This window comes from Pediculus humanus, genomic scaffold (assembly GCF_000006295.1).
Source record: "Pediculus humanus corporis 1103172107371 genomic scaffold, whole genome shotgun sequence".
Taxonomy (NCBI): Eukaryota; Metazoa; Arthropoda; class Insecta; order Psocodea; family Pediculidae; genus Pediculus; species Pediculus humanus.
In genome coordinates this window covers 672,707-684,423 of record NW_002986999.1, presented here as the reverse complement: position 1 = coordinate 684,423, position 11,717 = coordinate 672,707, and the positions used below count along the sequence as shown (strand labels likewise).

Below are 11,717 nucleotides of genomic sequence, written 5' to 3'. Positions count from 1 at the left end.
TGTATCAGAAACAAATGCCAAGACCCTTGTCCTGGAACATGTGGTACGAACGCTGATTGTCAAGTAATCGGTCACTTGCCGAACTGTGTATGTAGACACGGTTATACCGGTGATCCGTTCGCTTATTGTACAATAATACCACCACAACGTAAGACTCATTTTTGTTTTTCCTATTAAAAACAGAGTTATTTAAATTGAAAAATGTATTTAATTCGTTAAATTTATGTGAATAGCGGTAGTAGAGGACACGCCTCGTAATCCATGTTCACCATCGCCTTGCGGTCCAAACAGTCAATGTAAAGAATTAAATGGACAAGCCGTTTGTTCTTGCAGTCCGGGATACTTAGGTACACCACCAGGTTGTAGACCAGAATGTACGATAAATTCGGAATGTCCTTCAGACAAAGCATGTATAAATCAGAAATGTAAAAATCCATGTGAGGGAACGTGTGGTAGAAATGCGGAATGTCGTGTAGTAAATCACAGTCCAATATGTAGTTGTAGACACGGTTTCACTGGTGATCCGTTTTCGAATTGTTCGCCAGTACCACGTATGTTTATTTTAAATTTTTTTAGTATTCATCAGTTTGTTGCACATGAATGACAAGTTTTATATTATATTGTGTGATAATAATCGAAATTTGGTTCATTAAACATATTCATTCAATTTTTAGCGCCTCCTCCGGTTGTTCAACACGAATATGTAAACCCATGTGTTCCATCACCATGTGGACCATACTCCGAATGTCGCGATATCGGTGGTGCTCCGTCTTGTTCTTGTCGATCTAATTATGTCGGTACTCCACCTAATTGTAAACCTGAATGTGTTATCAATCAAGAATGTCCAAGTAATCAAGCTTGTATCAGAGAAAAATGTTCTGATCCTTGCCCAGGTTCATGTGGTAATAATGCTGTTTGTTCAGTTGTAAATCATAATGCAATTTGTTCTTGTAACGAGGGTTTCTCTGGAGATCCTTTTACTTTCTGTTCATTTAAACCTTGTGAGTATCTTGTATTTTATTGTTTAAAAAATTTCGAATAGGCATTCTTAAAATGAAATGTTTTTTTTAGTACTTCAATCCGCTCCAGTTTATAATGAAACTGATATTTGCGCAACTTCACCTTGCGGTGCGAACGCAGAATGTAATAACGGTGTATGTCATTGTATTTCGGAATACTTTGGTGATCCGTACATAGGATGTAGGCCAGAGTGTGTTACTAGTTCAGATTGTCCAAGAGATAAAGCATGTTTAAGAAATAAATGCATAGATCCTTGTCCAGGAACATGTGGTCAAAATGCAAAATGTGAAGTTTTCAATCATATTCCTAATTGTGTTTGTCCACAATTCACGACAGGAAATCCATTTTTCAGTTGCACTCCAGTTATTCAAGGTTTATATCATTTTTCTTTTTGGTTTAAAGGTAATTAAAATTATTTATGAATACAAATTTAATACTTTTTTATAGATCAAGTTATTCGCGACGTTTGTTCTCCTTCGCCTTGTGGTCCTAACAGTCAATGTAGAAATGTAAATGGTGTCGCTGTTTGTTCTTGTGTGCCTGGCTTTATTGGATCGCCTCCTGTTTGTAGGCCAGAATGTGTTTTAAATTCAGAATGCCCGTTAAATCAAGCATGTTTTAATCAGCGGTGTAAAAATCCTTGCGCTGGTACTTGCGGTGTTGGCGCAAATTGTAAGGTTGTAAACCACAATCCTATTTGTAGTTGCCTTCCTTCGTACACAGGAGATCCTTTCGTTCGTTGTCATCTAATTACTAGTAAGTTTGAAAAAAATTTTAAAATACTAAAAATAATTTACAATTCGGAAATTAGTAACGGTTTATTTTAAAATTGTTTAGCTGTAGTTGAGAGTGCTCCTCAAAACCCATGTGAACCTTCTCCGTGCGGACCATTTTCGGAATGCCGAAAATCAGGAGATTCTCCGTCTTGTTCGTGCCTTGCTGGTTACATTGGGTCACCTCCTAACTGCAGACCAGAATGTGTAACTAGCTCAGAATGTGCAAGTCAATTGGCATGTATTAAGCAGAAATGCGTTAATCCTTGCGACGGTTCTTGTGGAATTAATGCTGAATGCAGAGTAATAAGTCACACACCAAATTGTCAATGCTTGCCCGGTTTTACTGGAAATCCTTTCCAACATTGTTCAAATATATTGAGTGAGTGTAAATCTTTTAACAACCGTTCAACGCAATAATTTACTCGAATCCCCGAATTAAATTTTTGATTTTTCTTCAGTGAATCCGGTCGAAGAAACTCTTTTACCGTGCACGCCTTCTCCTTGTGGTGCAAACGCCATTTGTAGAGAATTAAACGGAGTTGGATCTTGTTCTTGCGCTGAAGACTTTATTGGTAATCCGTATGAAGGTTGTCGACCAGAATGTGTTTTAAATACTGATTGCCCACCCAGTCGAGCTTGTATTAAAAATAAATGTAAAGATCCATGCCCTGGAACATGCGGACCTAATGCAGATTGTCAAGTTGTTAGTCATCTTCCTTCTTGTACTTGCCGATCTGGATACACAGGAGATCCGTTCCGTTACTGCACAATTATATCTGAAGAGCGTAAGAATAATTATTTCGTTTTACGTTTTTCATTTATTTTGTTTATCACACAACTTTTTCATTGAAAATGTCAGGATTTTAATTTAATTTTAATACTTTTTACTTTAGAAAAACTTCCCGTAAATCCATGTAATCCTTCGCCTTGTGGACCTAACAGTCAATGTAAACAAGTAAACAATCAAGCCGTATGCTCTTGCTTACCAAATTATTCAGGTTCTCCTCCAGGCTGTCGACCTGAATGTGTTGTAAGTTCTGAATGTCCAATTAATAAAGCATGTGTGGCTCAAAAATGTCAAGACCCGTGCCCTGGAACTTGCGGTGTAAATTCGGAGTGTAATGTTATTAATCACAGTCCAATTTGCATTTGCAAACAAGGATTTACGGGTGATCCATTTACACGTTGCTATGCTATTCCCAGTAAGTACCTTAAAACTTTTTCTGGCTTTGTTTAATTTTAAAATGAGTAGAGATACTATGATATTACAATAATTTTGCAGAACCAACAGCCGTAGTTACCCATGAATATCGAAATCCTTGTTTACCTTCACCCTGCGGTCTTCATTCTCAATGTCATGAGAAAAATGGCGTGCCATCATGTTCTTGTTTACCATCTTACATTGGAAGCCCACCAAATTGTCGCCCAGAGTGTGTAATCAATTCAGAATGTCAAAGTCACTTAGCTTGTATAAATGAAAAATGTAAGGATCCGTGTCCAGGGTCTTGCGGTTCTGGAGCTCAATGTACAGTTATTAACCATACGCCGATATGCTCTTGTCCGGAAGGATTCACAGGGGATCCATTTTCTTATTGTCAAATCAAACCGCCAAGTGAGAATTATAACATTTTTTTTTTTTAAATTGGTTTTTCGTTAATAATGTCTGAGAATAATGATTTCGGTTTATTTAATTAGCAATTTTACCGATTGAAGAAGACGATCCTTGTAATCCTTCACCTTGCGGTTCTAATGCAATTTGTCAAAACGGAGTATGCTCTTGTCAACCAGAATTCCAGGGAGATCCTTACACAGGTTGTCGACCTGAATGTGTATTAAGTACAGACTGTCCAAAATCTTTGGTTTGTATTAAAAATAAATGTGTCAATCCATGTCAAAATACATGTGGAGCAAACGCTAATTGTGAAGTAGTTAACCACATTCCAATATGCACTTGTCCTCAAAAAAATACCGGTAATCCATTTGTCGGTTGCTATCCAATAGCTGAAGGTAATTTTTAAAAATTTGATTAACTATGACCCCCCAAAAAAAACGGTTTTATAAAAATGTGTAAAAATTAATTGTGGTAGATTCAATACCTAAGGATGTCTGTTCACCCTCACCGTGTGGAGCAAATAGTTTATGTAGGCAAATCAATGGTCAACCGGTTTGTAGTTGTATTCCTGGTTTCATTGGAACTCCTCCACTTTGCCGTCCAGAATGTGTTGTAAATTCAGAATGCCCTCCTAACAGAGCGTGCAGTAATCAAAAATGTAGGGATCCGTGTGTTGGTACATGCGGTGTTGGAGCGTTGTGTCAAGTTGTAAACCACAGTCCAATTTGTTCTTGTCCTCCTTCTTATACTGGTGATCCGTTTGTAAGGTGTCGTATTTTAGAATGTAGGTATCTCAAAAACAGAGTTATAATTGAAGAGGTAAAAAAAAAATTTTGAGACAAAATCATGATGATTGAAATCGTTATATTTTTTATTAGTACCGGTTCAAGCGGCTCAAAATCCATGTTCGCCATCACCTTGTGGGCCTTTTGCACAATGTCGTGAAATTGAGGGTAGTCCATCTTGTTCATGTTTACCAGGCTATTTAGGAAGGCCTCCTCATTGTAAACCGGAATGTATTAGTAATTACGAATGTCCTAGTCACTTAGCGTGCATAGATCAAAAATGTAAAGACATATGTTTAGGCGCATGTGGAGAAAATGCAAACTGCCGAGTTGTAAGCCATTCTCCAGTTTGTCAATGCCTACCAGGATTTACAGGAGACCCATTTTTAAGATGCTTAATTCAGCAATGTAAGAATTTAATTTTATACAATGGTTCATTTTAAAAACGTAAAATAAACATTATCCGTAAAAAATTATATTAAAAAAAAAAAAAAAAAAAGTTACTACTGAATCTTAAAAATTTTTCTAACTTATTTCATTTTTATTTTTCAAGCTATTCTATTTTCTATTAACTATATTTTTCACTTTACTTCTCCTTTATAATTTTCTCTTTTTTCTAAAAACTTTTATTTTAGCTGAACCTGAAAGAGACAGGACAACGCCATGCACTCCTTCGCCATGTGGAGCGAACGCAATTTGTAAAGAACAAAACGGTGCCGGTTCATGTAGTTGTTTACCGGAATACATTGGTAATCCGTACGAAGGATGCCGACCAGAATGCATTCTCAACACTGATTGTCCTTCTAATAAAGCTTGTATACGAAATAAATGCCAAGATCCATGTCCGGGTACATGCGGACAAAACGCAGTGTGTCAGGTCGTTAACCATTTACCTACCTGCACGTGCTTTTCTGGATATTCTGGAGATCCTTTCCGTCATTGCTCTTTAATACCTGAACGTAAGATATTGTAAAAGACAGTAAAAAAGAAAATTTTTTTCCTATAGTTTCTAAACCAAACTTTGTATATTTGTAGAAACTGTGCAATCGTTACCTACAAACCCTTGTTCACCAAACCCATGTGGGCCAAATAGCCAGTGTCGTGAGGTTAATGATCAAGCAGTTTGTTCTTGCTTACCGACATTTGTTGGAAGTCCTCCTGGATGTCGTCCAGAATGCACAGTCAGTTCAGAGTGTTCTCAAAGCTTGGCTTGTATTGATCAAAAATGTAAAGATCCTTGCGTCGGTGTTTGTGGTCTTAATGCTAAATGTCAAGTGATTAATCACAGCCCAATATGTAGCTGTCAGTCTGGTTTTACTGGTGATCCATTCTTAAGATGTTACCCAATACCTCGTAAGAAACAACAAACAAATTTATTCTTATTTTCAATATTTAAATTGAAAAACTATCTTATAACATAATTTATTTAACAGCACCTCCTCCCGCTCCAGTTCAAGAATATATTAATCCTTGTGTGCCATCACCTTGTGGACCTAATTCACAATGTAGAGATATTGGAGGAGTGCCATCATGTTCATGCCTCGCTTCTTATGTTGGAAGCCCACCAAACTGCAGACCCGAATGTAGTATAAATCAGGAATGTCTTAGTAGCTTAGCATGTATTCAGCAAAAATGTCGGGATCCATGTCCTGGATCTTGCGGCTTTGGAGCTCAATGCTCGGTTATTAATCACACTCCAATTTGTTCTTGTCCCGAGGGATTTACTGGAGATCCATTTGCAAACTGTCATCCTAAACCAACAAGTAATAATTTAAAATTAAATAAAAAATTTTTGATTTATAAAATTAGGGAAAACACTAAATTAAAATTTCAATTTCTATTTAGTCATCGAACCAGTTCAATCTTCGGATCCTTGTAATCCATCTCCATGTGGTTCAAACGCTCAGTGTAATAATGGCGTTTGTTCATGTTTACCCGAATATCAAGGAGATCCGTATACAGGATGTCGACCTGAATGTACTTTAAATACTGACTGCCCCAGAAATCAAGCTTGTTTACGAAACAAATGTAGAGATCCTTGCCCTGGAACATGTGGTGAAAACGCTTTTTGTGAAGTTATTAACCATATTCCAACTTGTAGTTGCCCAGAAAAAACAAATGGAAATCCGTTTATACTTTGTACTCAAGTTCAAGGTAGAAAAATTAAAATTTTCTTTTGTAATGCATTTCATTAATTTCAGAATTTAAAAAATACTTTTTTAATATTTTAGAAGATATCAGGCCACGTGATGTTTGTTCTCCATCACCATGTGGTCCTAACAGTCAATGTCGAGAGGTTAATGGTCAAGCTGTTTGCTCTTGTGTTCCTACTTTTATTGGTACACCACCTAATTGTAGGCCCGAGTGTATTAGTAATGCCGAATGTCCTCAAAACCAAGCTTGTACTAATCAAAAATGCAAAAATCCTTGCCCCGGAACTTGTGGTATTGGCGCTACTTGTCAAGTAGTTAATCATCATCCAATTTGTAGTTGTTTGCCATCTTATACAGGAGATCCATTCACTAGATGTAAATTAATTGAAAGTAAGTTATAAAGACTTAATGAAACTTAAGTTTTTTGTTGATGTCAGAGGTTCTATATACAAAATAAAAATTTTCAGAACCATTATTTTCTGAACCGGAAAATCCATGCCAGCCATCTCCCTGTGGGCCATTTTCACAATGTAAAGACACTGGAGGCAGTCCCTCTTGCTCATGCTTGCCTAATTATGTAGGAGTACCACCAAATTGTAAACCCGAATGTGTCACTAATTCAGAATGTTCTAATCATTTGGCTTGCATTAATCAAAAATGTAAAGATCCGTGTCCAGGATCTTGCGGTTTAAATGCCGAGTGCCGAGTCGTAAGTCATGCACCCAACTGTTTCTGTTTGCCAGGAAACACTGGAGATCCGTTTTCATCTTGTTTCCCTGTACAAGGTATACTTTGTTTCAAACCCTTTATTAATGTGATTTTCAAAAAAAAAAAAAATCATTAACTAATTTCATATTTAGCCGTTTCATATCCGGAAGAAATTCCAAAGCCTTGTCAACCGTCACCTTGTGGTGCAAATGCTATATGCCGAGAACAAAATGCAGCCGGATCCTGTTCGTGTCTTGAAAATTATCAAGGAAATCCTTATGAAGGTTGTCGTCCAGAATGTGTACTAAACACTGACTGTCCATCTAACAGAGCCTGTCTTAAAAATAAGTGTGTAGACCCTTGCCCGGGCACTTGTGGACAAAATGCAGATTGTCAAGTCGTCAATCACTTAGCTTCTTGTACATGCAGGCAAGGATTTACGGGAGATCCATTTAAATATTGTAGTGTTTTACCTCCACAACGTAAGTTAATTTTTGCAAAGCGTAGTATTCTAAATAATTTTAAATGTTGTTCATAAAAATAATAAAAATTGTAGCAATTCAAAACGAGCCTCAAAACCCATGTCAACCCAGCCCTTGTGGTGCCAACAGTCAATGTCGTCAGATAAACGGTCAAGCTGTATGCTCATGCTTGCCGGAATACACTGGCTCACCTCCAAACTGTAGACCTGAATGTGTATCAAGCTCTGAATGTCCATTAGACAAAGCTTGTATTAAACAAAAATGTACAGATCCTTGCTCTGGCACTTGTGGAGTAAATGCTATTTGCAGAGTTATTAATCACAGCCCTATCTGCTCTTGTAAGAACGACTTTACTGGAGATCCGTTTTTGAGATGTTATCCTATACCAAGTAAGCATAAAAATATTTACTTGATTTAAGGTCTTATTATATATGGAATAATTTATTTTCAAATTAACTTTTAGAACCTGTTTTCGATACTGCCGTAATACCATCAAACCCATGCGTACCATCTCCTTGTGGACCTTATTCACAATGTAGAGATGTAAATGGAGTACCGTCTTGTTCTTGCCGGCAAAATTACATAGGTACACCACCCAATTGCCGACCAGAATGTATAATTAATCAAGACTGTAGCAGTAGTCAAGCTTGTATAACCGAAAAATGTAGAGATCCATGCCCAGGCTCATGTGGTGTAAACGCTAAATGCAATGTTATCAACCACACACCTATATGTGTTTGTCCAGACTCATACACTGGAGATCCGTTTTCAAATTGTTACCCTGCACCAATACGTAAGAATCATTTCTTTTATTACTTTATACACAATTTTTGCATAAAGTAATAAATTAAATATATTTTTTTTTCTTTTTCTAAAGCTGTCGAACCCGTACAAGCATCTGATCCGTGCAATCCTTCTCCATGTGGACCCAATGCACAATGTAATAATGGAGTATGTTCTTGTTTACCTGAGTATCAAGGAGATCCATACGTAGCTTGCCGCCCTGAATGTGTCCTTAACACTGATTGTGCCAGAAATCAAGCATGTATTAAAAACAAATGTAAAGATCCCTGCCCTGGAACTTGTGGCGGCGGAGCTGTTTGTGACGTGGTTAATCATATTCCAATATGCAGTTGTCCAGAAAAAACAACAGGAAATCCATTTGTAATTTGTAATCCTATTCAAGGTAAACTTTCTTAAAAAATCTTTTACGAGAAAAATAACTTTAAAAAATCACAAAATCCTACACATTTTTTATACCCATTTTTATAGATATTGCACCAAAAGACGTTTGTTCTCCATCGCCTTGTGGACCAAACAGTCAATGTCGTCAAATTAATGAACAAGCTGTTTGCTCTTGTATAGTAGGATACGTTGGTAGTCCCCCTATTTGTAGACCAGAGTGTGTTGTTAATTCAGAATGTCCACAAAATCAAGCTTGTACAAACCAAAAATGCAAAGACCCATGTCCAGGAACATGCGGAATAGGAGCCGTGTGCCAAGTAGTTAATCATAATCCAATTTGTAGTTGCCCACCATCATTTACAGGAGATCCATTTATTCATTGCTTTGTTTATCAAAGTAAGTTTTTCGTATTTATTTCGTTTGAACTAATGAGGAAAAGATAAAAAAAAAAAGATGTGTTCATTAACCCTTTGAATTTAAATTTTTTTAGAACCAGTTGAAAATATTGTTCCAAGTAACCCTTGTCACCCATCTCCTTGCGGACCATATTCTCAATGTAAAGACATTAATGGTAGTCCATCTTGTTCATGTCTTCAAGAATATATTGGAACTCCTCCGAATTGTAAACCAGAATGTATTAGTAATTCAGAATGTCCAAGCCATTTGGCATGTATTCAACAGAAGTGTAAAGATCCATGCCCTGGCACATGCGGAGTAAACGCAATTTGTAGGGTTGTAAGTCATACTCCCAACTGTCAATGTTCTACTGGATTCTCAGGAGATCCGTTTAGCTTCTGCCATCCTTACAGTATGTTTCTCAAAAATATTAAACTATAATAAGAATGACTTATATTTATAATATTATAATTTTAAACGTAATTTTTATTAGCTGAACCTGTATTGGAAGAAAAACGTTCCCCTTGTATACCCTCACCTTGTGGAGCTAACGCCATTTGCCGAGAACAAAATGGTGCCGGATCATGTAAATGTTTAGATGATTATATTGGAAATCCTTATGAAGGATGTCGACCAGAATGTATATTAAGTACCGATTGCCCATCTAATAAAGCTTGCATAAGAAGTAAATGTATTGATCCATGTCCAGGAACTTGCGGTCAAAATGCAAACTGTCAAGTGGTTAATCATTTACCTTCTTGTGTTTGTCATCAAGGATATACGGGAGATCCTTTCCGTTATTGTACCATTCTGGCATTAGAACGTGAGTCTTTTTTAAAAATCGTAAAATTCCTCTGTGTTTATTATTCAATTAACTATTTTTATTTATGAAAAACTTTCAGCTGTAAAATCTAAACCTGAAAACCTTTGTACTCCATCTCCTTGCGGACCTAACAGTCAATGCAGAGAAATTAATGATCAAGCAGTATGTTCTTGTTTACCAAACTATATTGGAACTCCACCTGGTTGTAGACCAGAATGTACATCAAGTTCAGAGTGTCCCTTGAATAAAGCTTGTATAAATCAAAAATGTACGGATCCTTGCCCAGGCACCTGTGGTCAAAACGCTCGCTGTGAGGTTATTAATCATAGTCCGATATGCAGTTGCAATTCTGGTTTTACTGGAGATTCATTTACTCGATGTTACCCAATACCTGGTAGGATTATACAAGATGTTCATTTTTAACACCTTTTTCTAATTATTACAATTTACTTATTTTATTTTCTTAAAAATTTTTAGTTGTATCCACCACTTTAGTACAGCAAGAACCCATTAATCCATGCGTGCCATCGCCTTGTGGCTTGTACGCTATTTGTCAAAGTCACGGTCAAACCCCATCCTGTTCATGTCAACAGGGTTACGTGGGAAGTCCTCCAAATTGCCGACCAGAATGTACTTTAAGTGCTGAATGTCCAAGCAATTTGGCTTGCATACGTGAAAAATGTAGAGATCCATGCCCCGGTTCTTGCGGTGTTGGAGCTGTTTGTAATGTACTTAATCACATTCCGGTCTGTTCATGCTTAGAAGGCTTTACAGGAGATCCATTTTCTCATTGCACACCTTATACACCACGTAAGAATACAGAATTATGCGATTATATAAATAAAAACTTGTTTACTTCCCTATAAAGTACACATATTTTAAAATTATTTCTTTTTAAAATAGCTGTAGAAGTTCAGGCAACTGATCCTTGCAATCCATCACCTTGCGGTTCGAATGCTCGTTGCGATAACGGTATTTGTTCATGTTTACCTGAATATCAAGGAGACCCTTACGGTGGATGTAGACCAGAATGTGTTCTTAACACTGAATGTCCACGAAATCAAGCATGTATTAAAAACAAATGTAAAGATCCTTGCCCCGGAACTTGCGGTCAAGGTGCTTCTTGCGAAGTTGTAAATCATATTCCTATCTGTACCTGCCCTGAAAAAACATCAGGAGATCCATTCATTGGTTGTTACACTATACAAGGTTTGCTTTCATAACATATTGAATTTTAAATTATAAAATTTCGCGAAAAATGTTTTTATTTTCACTTAACGATTGAAAATCAAATTTTTAGAAGTTCCTAAGGATGTATGCGCTCCATCTCCGTGCGGACCAAACAGTATTTGCAGAGAAATAAACTCACAAGCTGTTTGTTCTTGTATACCGGGCTTTATAGGTGCTCCTCCTTCTTGCCGTCCAGAATGTGTCGTTAGTTCAGAATGTCCTTTAAATCAAGCTTGCTCAAATCAAAAATGTAGGGATCCTTGTCCTGGAACTTGTGGAATAGGAGCAGTTTGCCGGGTTGTAAATCACAATCCAATTTGTACTTGTTCTCCTGGTTACACAGGCGATCCATTTTTGAGATGTTATCCAGCACCAGGTATACCATTCGCCTACAATTTAAAAATACATAATTTTTTTTTTATAAATAAAATTTTAATTTACATTTTAATATTTTAATAGTAAAAGTCCAAGCTGTGGAATCTGCACCTGTAAATCCATGCCACCCAAGTCCGTGCGGACCAAATTCTCAATGTCGGGAAGTTAATGG

At 36.9% G+C, this 11,717-nt stretch overlaps 1 non-coding gene across 1 annotated transcript; it reads left to right on the top strand.

Annotated features, from left to right (window-relative positions):
• The first annotated feature begins 9,791 nt into the window (after positions 1-9,791).
• On the top strand, positions 9,792-9,881 carry Phum_PHUM016610. The gene has a single exon (XR_009833504.1). It is a non-coding gene; the product is annotated as a microRNA, putative (microRNA).
• The last annotated feature ends 1,836 nt before the right edge of the window (positions 9,882-11,717 follow it).